Source organism: Oncorhynchus kisutch, linkage group LG7, assembly GCF_002021735.2.
Source record: "Oncorhynchus kisutch isolate 150728-3 linkage group LG7, Okis_V2, whole genome shotgun sequence".
Classification (NCBI taxonomy): domain Eukaryota; kingdom Metazoa; phylum Chordata; class Actinopteri; order Salmoniformes; family Salmonidae; genus Oncorhynchus; species Oncorhynchus kisutch.
In genome coordinates, this window is record NC_034180.2 from 54,287,161 (window position 1) to 54,304,660 (window position 17,500).

Genomic DNA, 17,500 nt, shown 5'->3' on the forward strand with positions numbered 1-17,500 from the left:
ACACCTTCACACTGTGGCCAGTATAGCCTTGGTTATGTATTGATACATGAAGCTGTTTGTCTCTTGGTTTCTGATGTTTAGCCTGTTTTAAAGCACATGAGATATCAATGGGGTAGTTGAAGAACGGCCCTCCTTCCTACGGTTGGTATTGTACAGTTGATGTCGGAGGTTTACATACACTTGGCTTGGAGTTATTAAAACTCATTTTTCAACCACTCCACAAATTTCTTGTTAACAAACTATAGTTTTGGCAAGTCGGTTAGGACGTCTACTTTGTGCTTGACACAAGTCATTTTTCCAACAATTGTTTACAGACAGATTATTTCACTTCTAATTCACTGTTTCACAATTCCAGTGGGTCAGAAGTTTACATACACTAAGTTGACTGTGCCTTTAAACAGCGTGGAAAATTCCAGAAAATGATGTCATGGCTTTAGAAGCTTCTGATAGGCTAATTGACATCATTTGAGTCAATTGGAGGTGTACCTGTGGATGTACCACGTTCATGGGTACAAACAATGGTACGCAAGTATAAACACCATGGGACCACACAGCAATCATACCGCTCAGGAAGAAGTCGTGTTCTGTCTCCTAGAGATGAACGTACTTTAGTGTGAAGGTGCAAATCAATCCCAGAACAACAGCAAAGGACCTTGTGAAGATGCTGGAGGAAACAGGTACAAAGGTATCTATATCCACAGTAAAACGAGTCCTATATCAACATAACCTGAAAGGCCGCTCAGCAAGGAAGAAGCCACTGCTCCAAAACCGCCATAAAAAAGCCAGACTACGGTTTGCATCTGCACATGGGGACAAAGATCATACTTTTTGGAGAAATGTCCTCTGGTCTGATGAAACAAAAATAGAATTGTTTGGCCATAATGACCATCGTTATGTTTGGAGGAAAAAGGGTAGGCTTGCAAGCTGAAGAACACCATCCCAACCATGAAGCACGGGGGTGGCAGCATCATGTTGTGGGGGTGCTTTGCTGCAGGAGGGACTGGCACACTAAACAAAATAGAAAAATAGATGCTTCATGAGGAGGCAAAATTATGTGGATATATTGAAGCAACATCTCAAGACATCAGAAGTTAAAGCTTGGGCACAAATGGGTCTTCCAAATGGACAATGACCCCAAGCATACTTCCAAAGTTGTGGCAAAATGGCTTAAGGACAACAAAGTCAAGGTATTGGAGTGGCCATTACAAAGCCCTGACCTCAATTCTATAGAAAATGTGTGGGCAGAACTGAAAAAGTGTGTGAGCAAGGAGGCCAACAAACCTTACTCGGTTACACCAGCTCTGTCAGGGGGAATCGGCCAAAATTCACCCAAATTAAGTGGGAAACTTGTGGAAGGCTAAATGTTTGACCCAAGTTAAACAATTTAAAGGCAATGCTACCAAATACTAATTGATTGTATGTAAACTTCTGACCCACTGGGAATGTGATTAAAGAAGTAAAAGCTGAATTAAATCATTCTCTCTACTATTATTCTGACATTTCACATTCTTAAAATTAAGTGTTGATCCTAACCGAACTAAGACAGGGATTTTTTTTTGAAAAACTGAGTTTAAATGTATTTTGCTAAGGTGTATGTAAACTTCTGACTTCAACTGTATCTATTCCTCTGAGAGAGTTGAGATTGTGTCTGGGACTTACCAGAAGGTTGAACCCCTGAGAGAGTTGAGATTGTGTCTGGGACTTACCAGAAGGTTGAACCCCTGAGAGAGTTGAGATTGTGTCTGGGACTTACCAGACACAATCCTCATTGACTGATTGTATTGACTGGCTGACTGATTTACTGACTGACTGGTTGACTGATTTACTGATTGGTTGACAGACTGGTTGACTGATTGTATTGTGGTTCCTGGAAGGGTTTGTTTATTTGTTGAAGTGTTTATCTGTCAGTGTTTAAGGAACATTAGTGCACCCATCCCTCCCCCAACCTTCCGGTTACTAGTCCAACGCTCTAACCACTAGGCTACCCTAACCACTAGGCACCCATCCCTCCCCCAACCTTCCGGTTACTAGTCCAACGCTCTAACCACTAGGCTACCCTAACCACTAGGCAACCATCCCTCCCCCAACCTTCCGGTTACTAGTCCAACGCTCTAACCACTAGGCTACCCTAACCACTAGGCACCCATCCCTCCCCCAACCTTCCGGTTACTAGTCCAACGCTCTAACCACTAGGCTACCCTAACCACTAGGCACCCATCCCTCCCCCAACCTTCCGGTTACTAGTCCCTAACCACTAGGCTACCCTAACCACTAGGCACCCATCCCTCCCCCCATTGTCTCTCTGTCAGTCTGTTAAACCTCACCCATCCCTCCCCCAACCTTCCGGTTACTAGTCCAACGCTCTAACCACTAGGCTACCCTAACCACTAGGCACCCATCCCTCCCCCCATTGTCTCTCTGTCAGTCTGTTAAACCTCACCCATCCCTCCCCCCATTGTCTCTCTGTCAGTCTGTTAAACCTCCTCTAATGATGGCACCCATCCCTCCCCCCATTGTCTCTCTGTCAGTCTGTTAAACCTCCTCTAATGATGGCACCCATCCCTCCCCCAACCTTCCGGTTACTAGTCCAACGCTCTAACCACTAGGCTACCCTAACCACTAGGCACCCATCCCTCCCCCCATTGTCTCTCTGTCAGTCTGTTAAACCTCACCCATCCCTCCCCCCATTGTCTCTCTGTCAGTCTGTTAAACCTCTTCTAATGATGGCACCCATCCCTCCCGCAACCTTCCGGTTACTAGTCCAACGCTCTAACCACTAGGCTACCCTAACCACTAGGCACCCATCCCTCCCCCCATTGTCTCTCTGTCAGTCTGTTAAACCTCACCCATCCCTCCCGCCATTGTCTCTCTGTCAGTCTGTTAAACCTCACCCATCCCTCCCCCCATTGTCTCTCTGTCAGTCTGTTAAACCAGACCTCCTCTAATGATGTCGGTCTGTTAAACCAGACTTGTATGGCTCTCAGTCTGTTAAACCAGACCTCTATGGCTCTCAGTCTGTTAAACCAGACCTCTATGGCTCTCAGTCTGTTAAACCAGACCTATATGGCCCTCAGTCTGTTAAACCAGAATCTATGGCTCTCAGTCTGTTAAACCAGACTTCTATGGCTCTCAGTCTGTTAAACCAGACTTCTATGGCTCTCAGTCTGTTAAACCAGACTTCTATGGCTCTCAGTCTGTTAAACCAGACTTCTGTGGCTCTCAGTCTGTTAAACCAGACTTCTATGGCTCTCAGTCTGTTAAACCAGACCTATATGGCTCTCAGTCTGTTAAACCAGACTTCTATGGCTCTCAGTCTGTTAAACCATACTTCTATGGCTCCCAGTCTGTTAAATCTCCAGGTCCTCAGTGGCATCAAAAGCTCTTTATTTTGGACATTGCATTGAAAGTTGAGTTCTCACTGTCTCCTAAATATGTAAGGATAACCTTCTGTCTTTTCTTCACTGTAGACTTTGTCTTCTTCCCAAATAGTACACAATTCCGTATATAAATATATATATATTTTCTTCTTTTTTTGTTTCACCTTTATTTAATATAGTACACTACTTGGGCCCTGGTCTAAAGTAGTGTAGTATTTAGGGAATAGTGTACCATTTGGGATGTACAGTATAGTTGCTTTAACTGGTGATCTGTATGATGTTGAATGAATGTGGCATACTGTATGTCCAGGCTTTATACTCTTCCTTTGCACTGGCAGTACATCAGACTCACTGTGGGGTCAGTGGGGTCATTGCTATGTGTGTTATCTGGACTTCGCTGGGCTGATGGGTGACGCTGGCAGATGGCAGCAGGTGTCAGTGAAATAAGAAAGGTCCTGTGGACCGTAGAAACAAGGATTTCATCTTGGAACCAACGGACTAGCTCTGGCAACTGGTTGATTGACTGGTTGACTGATTTGATTTGATTGACTGGTCGACTGGGTGACTGGTTGACTGACTGGTTGACTGATTTACTGACTGACTGATTGACTGGTTTACTGATTTACTGACTGGTTGACTGATTTACTGATTGACTGGCTGACTGATTTACTGACTGACTGGTTGACTGATTTACTGATTGGTTGACAGACTGGTTGACTGGTTGGTTGACTAACTGGTTGGTTTACTAACTGGACTGATTGACTGGTTGGTTGACTGATTGACTGGATGACTGGTTGATTGGTTGACTGACTGGTTGACTGACGAAACAAAGCCAGAAATATCACATTTACATAAGTATTCAGACCCTTTACTCAGTACTTTGTTGAATAATCTTTGGCCGTGATTACAACCTTCAGTTATCTTTGGTATGATGCTACAAGCTTGGTAAACCTGTATTTGGGGAGTTTCTTCCGTTCTTCTCTGCAAATCCTCTCAAGCTCTGTCAGGTTGGATGGGGAGCGTCGCTGCACAGCTATTTTCAGGTCTCTTCAGAGATGTTCGATCGGGTTCAAGTCCAGGCTCTGGCTGGGCAACTCAAGGACATTCAGAGACTTGTCCCGAAGCCACTCCTGCGTTGTCTTGGCTGTGTGCTTAGGGTCGTTGTCCTGAACGGAGCAAAGTCTGAGTACTTTGCTCCGTTCATTTTTCCCTTGATCCTGACTAGTCTCCAAGTCCCTGCCGCTGAAAAACATCCTCACAGCATGATGCTGCCACCACCATGCTTCACCGTAGGGATGGTGCCAGGTTTCCTCCAGACGTGATGCTTTCAGGCCAAATCTTGGATTCATCAGACCAGACTGGTTGACTGACTGGTTGACTGACTAGTTGACTGATTGGTTAACTGGTTGACTGGCTGGTTGACTGGTTGGTTGACTGATTGGTTGACTGATTGGTTAACTGGTTGACTGGTTGGTTGATTGATTGGTTAACTGGTTGACTGACTGGTTGACTGGTTGACCGACTGGTTGACTGGTTGGTTGACTGGTTGGTTGACTGACTAGTTGACCGGTTGGTTGACTGACTGGTTGACTGATTGGTTAACCAGTTGGTTGACTTACTGGTTGACTGGTTGGTTGACTGATTGGTTAACTGGTTGACTGACTGGTTGACTGGTTGGTTGACTGACTGGTTGACTGACTGGTTGACTGGTTGACTGACTGACTGGTTGACTGAATGGTTGACTGGTTGACTGGCTGGTTGACTGGTTGACTGACTGGTTGGTTAACTGGTTGACTGATTGACTGACTGGTTGACTGACTGGTTGACTGATTGACTGGTTGACTGACTGGTTGACTGAATGATTGACTGACTGGTTGACTGATTAACTGGTTGACTGACTGGTTGACTGATTAACTGATTGACTGTTTGACTGACTGGTTGACTGATTAACTGATTGACTGGTTGACTGACTGGTTGACTGATTAACTGATTGACTGGTTTATTGATTAACTGATTGACTGGTTGACTGACTGGTTGACTGATTAACTGATTGACTGGTTGACTGATTAACTGGTTGACTGATTAACTGATTGACTGGTTGACTGATTAACTGGTTGACTGACTGGTTGACTGATTAACTGATTGACTGTTTGACTGACTGGTTGACTGATTAACTGATTGACTGGTTGATTGACTGTTTGACTGATTAACTGATTGACTGGTTGACTGATTAACTGATTGACTGTTTGACTGACTGGTTGACTGATTAACTGATTGACTGGTTGACTGACTGGTTGACTGATTAACTGATTGACTGGTTGATTGACTGGTTGACTGATTAACTGATTGACTGGTTGACTGACTAATTGGGGCCTCCCTTTCCTCTTTATTTTCTGGTTAGTGCCAGTTTGTGCTGTTCTGTGAAGGGAGTAGTACACAGTGTTGTAGGAGATCTTCAGTTTCTTGGCAATTTCTCACATGGAATAACCTTCATTTTTAAGAACAAGAATAGAGTTTTTGAAGAAAGTACTTTGTTTCTGTCCATTTTGAGCCTGTAATCGAACCCACAAATGCTGATGCTCCAGTTACTCAACAAATCTAAAGAAGACCAGTTTTTATTTTTTATTTTTCTAAATCGCATAAATGACATACCCAAATCTAACTGCCTGCTCAGGCCCTGAAGCAAGGATATGCATATTCTTGATACCATTTGAAAGGAAACACTTTGAAGTTTGTGGAAATGTGAATTGAATGTAGGAGAATATAACATAATAGATCTGGTAGAAGGAAATAAAGAAAAAAGCAACCGTTTATTTTCTACCACCATCTTCGAAATGCAGCAGAAAGGTGCCAGTTCTAGCCATCACTCTGGTGGTAATTCTAGTCATCACTCTGGTTGTAATTCCGATGGGGTCCACAAGATGGCAGCAGTGTATGTGCAAGGACTCAGACGGATAACTTGAAGTATGAGCAAACTATATGACATTTAGTGTGAAGTCACCCAGTCACATTTGGGCAAATCGTGAAGCATTTGCATTCATATAACATTTTTCTGCACGGATATTGTAAAATCTGTATACTTGGACATTGATTCAGCTTTTCCAGTATTAGTATCCATATCATAAGGTCAACATTTGCAAAACAGCCCGTTTTCATAACTTCATAACTATTTGTCCAAAAGGAAAAGGCATGCTGTCATACAAGGTTAGTAGATACAATTTACGACAGATACAGGGTTTCCGGATACTCCCGCAAATCCCAGCTCATTGGCTATCTAGCTAGCTTTGGTTGACCCCGATTGGTGCTTATTTGACACAGTTAGAATCGTTCAAGTGAAAACCACCCACGTCATCGGCGTGCCATGAAGGCATCGCTCTCTGACCAAATATGGTGTCCTATAGGATATACTACACCCCTAATGATATAGTGAAGTCTGGTTATGTTCTAGGATCTCTGATATGGTGTCATATAGGATATACTACACCCCTAATGATAGAGTGAAGTCTGGTTATGTTCTAGGATCTCTGATATGGTGTCCTATAGGATATACTACACCCCTAATGATAGAGTGAAGTCTGGTTACGTTCTAGGATCTCTGATATGGTGTCCTATAGGATATACTACACCCCTAATGACATAGTGAAGTCTGGTTACGTTCTAGGATCTCTGATATGGTGTCCTATATGATATACTACACCCCTAATGATATAGTGAAGTCTGGTTGCGTTCTAGGATCTCTGAGGAATAAATACGCACATGATTTGACTGGTTGAAACAACGTTTAGGGTGAGATTTTCACAGATTCCTTTCTTTGTAAATTGAACGAGTGGAAATACAAAATCGATCCTGCATGCTACATGGACCTTTTTAGGATATGAAAAATGATTTTATCTAACACAAGGATACTTCATGTTATCTCTGGGACCCTTTGGATGATAAATCAGAGCAAGATTTCAAAATGTAAGTACACATTTCACCTTCAGAGGTGAATTTATTCAAACCTATCGCAGTGAAATAAGTGTTTTGATGTTAGGAGCTCTCCTCAAACAATAGCATGGCATTTTTTCTCAGTAATAAATACTATACATTGGACGGTACATTTTAATTAACAAGAATTTAAGCTTTCAGTCAATATAAGACACTTATATGTACCGACATTTGTTGTTTCTCTAGAATGTTATGGTGACACAAGGCGCTGCATGATTTACAACTGTCCCGTTGACGGGACGCTGATCCCTAAGTTAATCAGAACAACAGTTTTCAGCTGTGCTAACATAGTTGCAAAATAGTTTTCTAATGATCAATTAGCCTTTTAAAATGATACATTTGGATTAGCTAACACAACGTGCATTTGGAATACAGGAATGATGGTTGCTGATAATGGGCCTCTGTACGCCTATGTAGATATTCCATTAAAAATCAGATGTTATTTCCATGGACAAAAAATGTGCTTTTCTTTAAAAAATATGGAAATTTCTAAGTGACCTCAAAAATTTGAATGGTAGTATATGTAAATATATATATGGACATTGTGAATGATTGAGTGGCACAAAGTGACTATGTCACTTGTTTTTCCCTGAAGCCACTTGTCTACCAATAGAGGTCCAGGATGGAAACCAGTCTTTGACGTGGTGTGTTTTGTCCTCTGCATGTATTGGTTGCCTGTTGTGGCTTTATGTATTTTGGATTGTCAAATAGAACATACAACTACTATACAATAGTTGGGTGCCTTTTGACCAGGGCAGATAGGGAATAGGGCCCATAGGGAATAGGATGCCTTTTGACCAGGGCCCATAGGGAATAGGGCCCATAGGGAATAGGGTGCCTTTTGACCAGGGCAGACAGGGAATAGGGCGCATAGGGAATAGGGCCCATAGGGAATAGGGCCCATAGGGAATGTGGCCCATAGGGAATAGGGCCCATAGGAAATGTGGCCCATAGGGAATAGGGCCCATAGGGAATGTGGCCCATAGGGAATAGGGCCCATAGGGAATAGGGCCCATAGGGAATAGGGCCCATAGGGAATTTGGCCCATAGGGAATGTGGCCCATAGGGAATAGGGCCCATAGGCAATGTGGCCCATAGGGAAAAGGGCCTAATATTGAGTTGCACCCCATTTTTCCCTCAGAACAGCATCAATTCGTCATGGACTCTACAGTGTGTTGAAAGCGTTCCACAGCTACGCTGGTCCATGTTGACTCCAATGCTTCCCGCTGTTGTGTCCAGTTGGCTGGATGTCCTTTGGGTGGTGGAACATTCTTGATAAATACTGGAAATTGTTGAGTGTGAAAAACCATCAGCGTTGCATTTCTTGACACTACTACCAAACTCCGTTCAAACCCGCTTAAATCTTTTATCTTGCCCATTCACAATCTGAATGGCACAGATACACAATCCATGTCTCAATTGTCTCAAGGTTTAAACACCTCAATCTACACAGATTGAAGTGGATTTAACAAGTGACATCAATCAGGGATCACAACTTTCACCTGGATTCACCTGGTCAGTCTATGTCATGGAAAGAGCAAGTGTTCCTAATGTTTTGTTCAGTCAGTTTATCATATACATTATATACCATTAAAAACAGTAGACTTCAGGGAAACACATCACTTTAGGTTATAGTTAATACAGCACTTTGAAAGTGAAAATATACATTTCTGATGTTTTTTCTTCCATCATCAACCATATGGTTTTTGTTTTTATCCTTTTATGATCGCAACGATCATAAAAGGATAAAAACAAAAACCATATGGTTGTTGGTTGTTGGTTGAAACCCAAAACTAATACCAACATGCTGAGCTATGTTGTGGATCCAACACAGTGGAAACCCTGACGCGAAACGTCAATATAATTCACCATTGACCTATAGGGAACGCTACAGACTGAACCCGGGGAATTACTGAAATGGCATTATATCAGTTTTATGTTCAATGTGAAAAATGATACAAGTGTGCCAATTTTCACGCTTCTATTCCTAATAGAACTCTATGGTAATTATGGAAGCTTATCTACTGGACCAATGTCTTTCTGTTCATTATGGCTGTCAAGGGGAGATACTTTAGGGAGGAGAGAAACCCCAGTTAGATTCCTGGAGTGGAGTGGTGATGAGGAGAACAGGAGAGAGGGGAAAGGAAGAGAGGGGAGAGGGGAGAGGGGGAGAGAGGGAGAGAAGGAGAGGGGGAGAAGAGGAGAACAGGAGAGAGGGGAGAGGAAGAGAGAAGGGAGAGGGGGAGAGAAGGAGGGGGGAGAGGGGGAGAAGAGGAGAAGAGGAGAGAGGGAAGAGAGGGGAGAGGGGAGAGGAAGAGAGAAGGGAGAGGGGGAGAGAAGGAGAGCGGAGAGAAGGAGAGGGGGAGAGGGGGAGAAGAGAGGGGAGAGAGGGAGAGAAGGGAGAGGGGAGAGGAAGAGAGAAGGAGAGGGGGAGAGAGGGAGAGAAGGAGAGGGGGAGGAGAACAGGAGAGAGGGGAGAGGAAGAGAGAAGGGAGAGGGGGAGAGAAGGAGAGGGGAGAGAAGGAGAGGGGGAGAGGGGGAGAAGAGAGGGGAGAGAGGGAGAGAAGGGAGAGGGGAGAGGAAGAGAGAAGGAGAGGGGGAGAGAGGGAGAGAAGGAGAGGGGGAGAAGGAGAGGGGGAGAAGAGGAGAGAGGAGGAGAGAGGGGAGAGGAAGAGAGAAGGGAGAGGGGAGAGGAAGAGAGAAGGGAGAGGGGGAGAAGGAGAGGGGGAGAAGAGGAGAACAGGAGAGAGGGGAGAGGAAGAGAGAAGGGAGAGGGGGAGAGGGGGAGAGAAGGAGAGGGGAGAGGGGGAGAGAAGGAGAGGGGAGAGGGGGAGAAGAGGAGAGAGAGGGGAGAGGGAGAGAGGGAGAGAAGGAGAGGGGGAGAGAGGAGGAGAGGGGGAGAGGGGAGAGGAATAGAGAAGGGAGAGGGGGAGAAGGAGAGGGGGAGAGGAAGAGGAAGAGAGAAGGGAGAGAGGGGGAGAGAGGGGAGAAGAGGAGAGAGTGGGAGAGGGGAGAGACGGGGAGGGGGAGAGAGTGGAGATGAGGTGAGGAGAAGAGGAGACAGGAGGAGAGAGGGGGAGAGAGGGGGAGAGAGGGGAGAAGAGGAGAGAGTGGGAGAGGGGAGAGACGGGGAGGGGGAGAGAGTGGAGATGAGGAGAGGAGAACAGGAGACAGGAGGAGAGAGGGGGAGAAGAGGAGAGAGGGTAGAGATGGGGAGAGGTTGAGAGGGAGAGAGGGGGAGACGGGAGAGAGGGGAGAGGGGGAGAGAGTGAGAGGAGAACAGGAGAGAGGAGGAGAGAGGGGAGAGGGGGAGATGGGAGAGAGTGGAGAGGAGAACAGGATAGAGGAGGAGAGAGGGGAGAGGGGGAGAGAGGGGGAGAAGAGGAGAGAGGGAGAGAGGGTAGAGAGGGGGAGAAGAGGAGAGAGGGGGAGAGGGTAGAGAGGGGAGAGGAAGAGAGGAGAACAGGAGAGAGGAGGAGAGAGGGGAGAAGAGGAGAGAGGGAGAGAGGGTAGAGAGGGGAGAGGAAGAGAGGAGAACAGGAGAGAGGAGGAGAGAGGGGAGAGGAAGAGAGAGGGGGAGAGGGGAGAGGGAGAGAGAGGGAGACGGGAGAGAGGGGAGAGGGGGGAGAGAGTGGAGATGAGGAGAGAGGGGAGAGGAAGAGAGAAGGGAGAGGGAGAGGAAGAGAGAAGGGAGAGGGGGAGAAGAAGAGGAGAACAGGAGAGAGGGGAGAGGAGAGAGAAGGGAGAGGGAGAGAAGAGAGGGGAGAGGGGGAGAGAAGGAGAGGGGAGAGGGGGAGAAGGAGAGGGGGAGAGGAAGAGGAAGAGAGAAGGGGAGAGAGGGGAGAAGAGGAGAGAGTGGAGAGGGGAGAGACGGGGGAGGGGAGAGAGTGGAGATGAGGAGAGGAGAATAGGGGACAGGAGGAGAGAGGGGGAGAGAAGAGAGAGGGTAGAGATGGGGAGAGGTTGAGAGGGAGAGACGGGAGAGAGGGGAGAGGGGAGAGAGTGAGAGGAGAACAGGAGAGAGGAGGAGAGAGGGGAGAGGGGGAGATGGGAGAGAGTGGAGAGGAGAACAGGATAGAGGAGGAGAGAGGGGAGAGGGGGAGAGAGGGAGAGAGGGGGAGAAGAGGAGAGAAGAGGAGAGAGGGGAGAGGAAGAGAGAAGGGAGAGGGGAGAGGAAGAGAGAAGGGAGAGGGGAGAAGGAGAGGGGGAGAAGAGGAGAACATGAGAGAGGGGAGAGAAGAGAGAAGGGAGAGGGGGAGAGAAGGAGAGGGGAGAGGGGGAGAGAAGGAGAGGGGAGAGGGGGAGAAGAGGAGAGAGAGGGGAGAGGGAGAGAAGGAGAGGGGGAGAGAGGAGGAGAGGGGGAGAGGGGAGAGGAATAGAGAAGGGAGAGGGGGAGAAGGAGAGGGGGAGAGGAAGAGGAAGAGAGAAGGGAGAGAGGGGAGAGAGGGGAGAAGAGGAGAGAGTGGGAGAGGGGAGAGACGGGGAGGGGGAGAGAGTGGAGATGAGGTGAGGAGAAGAGGAGACAGGAGGAGAGAGGGGGAGAGAGGGGGAGAGAGGGGAGAAGAGGAGAGAGTGGGAGAGGGGAGAGACGGGGAGGGGGAGAGAGTGGAGATGAGGAGAGGAGAACAGGAGACAGGAGGAGAGAGGGGGAGAAGAGGAGAGAGGGTAGAGATGGGAGAGGTTGAGAGGGAGAGAGGGGGAGACGGGAGAGAGGGGAGAGGGGAGAGAGTGAGAGGAGAACAGGAGAGAGGAGGAGAGAGGGGAGAGGGGGAGATGGGAGAGAGTGGAGAGGAGAACAGGATAGAGGAGGAGAGAGGGGAGAGGGGGAGAGAGGGAGAGAGGGGGAGAAGAGGAGAGAGGGAGAGAGGGTAGAGAGGGGGAGAAGAGGAGAGAGGGGAGAGGGTAGAGAGGGGAGAGAAAGAGAGGAGAACAGGAGAGAGGAGGAGAGAGGGGAGAGGGGGAGAAGAGGAGAGAGGGAGAGAGGGTAGAGAGGGGAGAGGAAGAGAGGAGAACAGGAGAGAGGAGGAGAGAGGGGAGAGGAAGAGAGAGGGGAGAGAGGGAGAGAGAGGGAGACGGGAGAGAGGGGAGAGGGGGAGAGAGTGGAGATGAGGAGAGAGGGGAGAGGAAGAGAGAAGGGAGAGGGGGAGAGGAAGAGAGAAGGGAGAGGGGGAGAAGAAGAGGAGAACAGGAGAGAGGGGAGAGGAAGAGAGAAGGGAGAGGGGGAGAGAAGGAGAGGGGAGAGGGGGAGAGAAGGAGAGGGGGAGAGGGGGAGAAGGAGAGGGGGAGAGGAAGAGGAAGAGAGAAGGGGGAGAGAGGGGAGAAGAGGAGAGAGTGGGAGAGGGGAGAGACGGGGAGGGGGGAGAGAGTGGAGATGAGGAGAGGAGAACAGGAGACAGGAGGAGAGAGGGGGAGAGAGGGGGAGAGAGGGAGAAGAGGAGAGAGTGGGAGAGGGGAGAGACGGGGAGGGGGAGAGAGTGGAGATGAGGAGAGGAGAATAGGGGACAGGAGGAGAGAGGGGGAGAAGAGGAGAGAGGGTAGAGATGGGGAGAGGTTGAGAGGGAGAGACGGGAGAGAGGGGAGAGGGGGAGAGAGTGAGAGGAGAACAGGAGAGAGGAGGAGAGAGGGGGAGAGGGGGAGATGGGAGAGAGTGGAGAGGAGAACAGGATAGAGGAGGAGAGAGGGGAGAGGGGGAGAGAGGGAGAGAGGGGGAGAAGAGGAGAGAGGGAGAGAGGGTAGAGAGGGGGAGAAGAGGAGAGAGGGAGAGAGGGTAGAGAGGGGAGAGGAAGAGAGGAGAACAGGAGAGAGGAGGAGAGGGGGGAAGAGGAGAGAGGAGAGGAGAGAAGAGAGGAGAACAGGAGAGAGGAGGAGAGAGGGGAGAGGAAGAGAGAGGAGAGAGGAGAGAGAGGGAGACGGGAGAGAGGGGAGAGGGGGAGAGAGTGGAGATGAGGAGAGGAGAACAGGAGAGAGGGGAGAGGAGGAGAGAGGGAAAGTGGGAGTGGAGGAGAGAGGGGGAGAGGAGGAGGAGAGGAGGAGAGAGGGGAGGTTAGAGGAGGAGAAGAGAGGAGAGAGGAGCAGAAGAGAGGAGAGGGTGAGAGAGGGAGAGTGCAGGAAAGGAGGGGAGAGGAGAGGAAGGATCCCGTTATACAGAATGTTTGCCATTGGATTGATTTTGAGGTGCTTTTGAAGATCGCTAAAGTTTCAGCCAAAAGTAGAGGTCAGCTTCTGCGTCCTCCAGCCTTCCTTTGGCTACCAGGTCTGCTTCCTCCAGCCTTCCTTATGCTACCAGGTCTGCTTCCTCCATCCTTACTTATGCTACCAGGTCTGCTTCCTCCAGCCTTCCTTATGCTACCAGGTCTGCTTCCTCCAGCCTTCCTTATGCTACCAGGTCTGCTTCCTCCAGCCTTCCTTATGCTACCAGGTCTGCTTCCTCCATCCTTACTTATGCTACCAGGTCTGCTTCCTCCCAGCCTTCCTTATGCTACCAGGTCTGCTTCCTCCAGCCTTCCTTATGCTACCAGGTCTGCTTCCCAGCCTTCCCTATGCTACCAGGTCTGCTTCCTCCAGCCTTCCTTTGGCTACCAGGTCTGCTTCCTCCAGCCTTCCCTATGCTACCAGGTCTGCTTCCTCCAGCCTTCCTTTGGCTACCAGGTCTGCTTCCTCCAGCCTTCCCTATGCTACCAGGTTGCTTCCTCCAGCCTTCCTTATGCTACCAGGTCTGCTTCCTCCAGCCTTCCTTATGCTACCAGGTCTGCTTCCTCCAGCCTTCCTTATGCTACCAGGTCTGCTTCCTCCATCCTTACTTATGCTACCAGGTCTGCTTCCTCCAGCCTTCCTTATGCTACCAGGTCTGCTTCCTCCAGCCTTCCTTATGCTACCAGGTCTGCTTCCTCCAGCCTTCCCTATGCTACCAGGTCTGCTTCCTCCAGCCTTCCTTTGGCTACCAGGTCTGCTTCCTCCAGCCTTCCCTATGCTACCAGGTCTGCTTCCTCCAGCCTTCCTTTGGCTACCAGGTCTGCTTCCTCCATCCTTACTTATGCTACCAGGTCTGCTTCCTCCAGCCTTCCTTTGGCTACCAGGTCTGCTTCCTCCATCCTTACTTATGCTACCAGGTCTGCTTCCTCCAGCCTTCCTTATGCTACCAGGTCTGCTTCCTCCAGCCTTCCTTATGCTACCAGGTCTGCTTCCTCCAGCCTTCCCTATGCTACCAGGTCTGCTTCCTCCAGCCTTCCTTATGCTACCAGGTCTGCTTCCTCCATCCTTCCTTATGCTACCAGGTCTGCTTCCTCCATCCTTCCTTATGCTACCAGGTCTGCTTCCTCCATCCTTCCTTATGCTACCAGGTCTGCTTCCTCCAGCCTTCCTTATGCTACCAGGTCATCAACCTCCGGCCTTCCCTATGCTACCAGGTCTGCTTCCTCCAGCCTTCCTTATGCTACCAGGTCTGCTTCCGTCCGGGCTTCCTTTGGCTACCAGGTCTGCTTCCTCCAGCCTTCCTTATGCTACCTGGTCTGCTTCCTCCATCCTTCCTTATGCTACCAGGTCTGCTTCCTCCATCCTTCCTTATGCTACCAGGTCTGCTTCCTCCATCCTTCCTTATGCTACCAGGTCATCGACCCTCTGGCCTTCCTTATGCTACCAGGTCTGCTTCCTCCATCCTTCCTGATTTAAAACATTGGGTTTGTCCCAAACAGCACCATATTCCCTATAAAGTGTACTACATTTGACCAGGGCCCTATGTAGGAAATAGGGTGTCATTTTGGATACATGATTCCGGGGCGCTACTATCCATGCTGAATGTGCATTGTAGGTCTGTTCTGTCTTCTGCCTCAGCTCTGTCTCGTACTGTATACACAGCATGTACTGTATTACACAGCCTGTACTGTATACACAGCCTGTACTGTATACACAGCCTGTACTGTATACACAGCATGTCCTGTATACACAGCCTGTACTGTATACACAGCATGTACTGTATACACAGCATGTACTGTATACACAGCCTGTACTGTATACACAGCCTGTACTGTATTACACAGCCTGTACTGTATACACAGCCTGTACTGTATTACACAGCCTGTACTGTATTACACAGCCTGTACTGTATACACAGCCTGTACTGTATACACAGCCTGTACTGTATTACACAGCCTGTACTGTATACACAGCCTGTACTGTATACACAGCCTGTACTGTATACACAGCCTGTACTGTATTACAATTAGGCTTTTACTGGTGTCTGCCAGGCAGGTATATTTCAACAGAGGAAGATGGTCTATACCTAACACAGTGCCCCCCTAACAGAGGGAGATGGTCTATACCTAACACAGTGCCCCCCTAACAGAGGGAGATGGTCTATACCTAACACAGTGCCCCCCTAACAGAGGGAGATGGTCTATACCTAACACAGTGCCCCCCTAACAGAGGGAGATGGTCTATACCTAACACAGTGCCCCCCCTAACAGAGGGAGATGGTCTATACCTAACACAGTGCCCCCCTAACAGAGGGAGATGGTCTATACCTAACACAGTGCCCCCCTAACAGAGGGAGATGGTCTATACCTAACACAGTGCCCCCCTAACAGAGGGAGATGGTCTATACCTAACACAGTGCCCCCCTAACAGAGGGAGATGGTCTATACCTAACACAGTGCCCCTCTAACAGAGGGAGATGGTCTATACCTAACACAGTGCCCCTCTAACAGAGGGAGATGGTCTATACCTAACACAGTGCCCCTCTAACAGAGGGAGATGGTCTATACCTAACACAGTGCCCCCCTAACAGAGGGAGATGGTCTATACCTAACACAGTGCCCCCCTAACAGAGGGAGATCGTCTATACCTAACACAGTGCCACCCTAACAGAGGGAGATGGTCTATACCTAACACAGTGCCCCCCTAACAGAGGGAGATGGTCTATACCTAACACAGTGCCCCTCTAACAGAGGGAGATGGTCTATACCTAACACAGTGCCCCTCTAACAGAGGGAGATGGTCTATACCTAACACAGTGCCCCTCTAACAGAGGGAGATGGTCTATACCTAACACAGTGCCCCTCTAACAGAGGGAGATGGTCTATACCTAACACAGTGCCCCTCTAACAGAGGGAGATGGTCTATACCTAACACAGTGCCCCCCTAACACAGGGAGATGGTCTATACCTAACACAGTGCCCCCCTAACAGAGGAAGATGGTCTATACCTAACACAGTGCCCCCCTAACAGAGGGAGATGGTCTATACCTAACACAGTGCCCCTCTAACAGAGGGAGGTGGTCTATACCTAACACAGTGCCACCCTAACTGCTGTGTTGCCTTGGCTGTGTTCTCCGGGCCTAACTGGCTGTGTTGTTCCAGGTCTAACTGGCTGTGTTGTTCCAGGTCTAACTGGCTGTGTTGTTCCGGGCCTAACTGGCTGTGTTGTTCCAGGTCTAACTGGCTGTGTTGTTCCGGGCCTAACTGGCTGTGTTGTTCCAGGTCTAACTGGCTGTGTTGTTCCAGGTCTAACTGGCTGTGTTGTTCCAGGCCTAACTGGCTGTGTTGTTCCAGGTCTAACTGGCTGTGTTGTTCCAGGCCTAACTGGCTGTGTTGTTCCAGGTCTAACTGGCTGTGTTGTTCCGGGCCTAACTGGCTGTGTTGTTCCAGGTCTAACTGGCTGTGTTGTTCCGGGCCTAACTGGCTGTGTTGTTCCAGGTCTAACTGGCTGTGTTGTTCCGGGCCTAACTGGCTGTGTTGTTCCAGGCCTAACTGGCTGTGTTGTTCCAGGCCAAACTGGCTGTGTTGTTCCGGGCCTAACTGGCTGTGTTGTTCCAGGCCTAACTGGCTGTGTTGTTCCAGGCCTAACTGGCTATGTTGTTCCAGGTCTAACTGGCTGTGTTGTTCCAGGTCTAACTGGCTGTGTTGTTCCAGGTCTAACTGGCTGTGTTGTTCCAGGTCTAACTGGCTGTGTTGTTCCAGGTCTAACTGGCTGTGTTGTTCCAGGTCTAACTGGCTGTGTTGTTCCAGCCCTAACTGGCTGTGTTGTTCCAGGCCTAACTGGCTGTGTTCTCCAGGCCTAACTGTGCTGACTGTGTTCTCCAGGCCTAACTGTGCTGACTGTGTTCTCCAAGCCTAACTGTGCTGGCTGTGTTCTCCAGGCCT

The 17,500-nt window shown here is 48.9% G+C and overlaps 1 protein-coding gene across 10 annotated transcripts in view; it reads left to right on the forward strand.

Annotated features, from left to right (window-relative positions):
- The window catches only part of smoc1 (SPARC related modular calcium binding 1), a 170,224-nt gene that overhangs the window by 38,364 nt on the left and 114,360 nt on the right, over positions 1-17,500 (forward strand). The gene's annotated exons all lie outside the window — the stretch shown is intronic.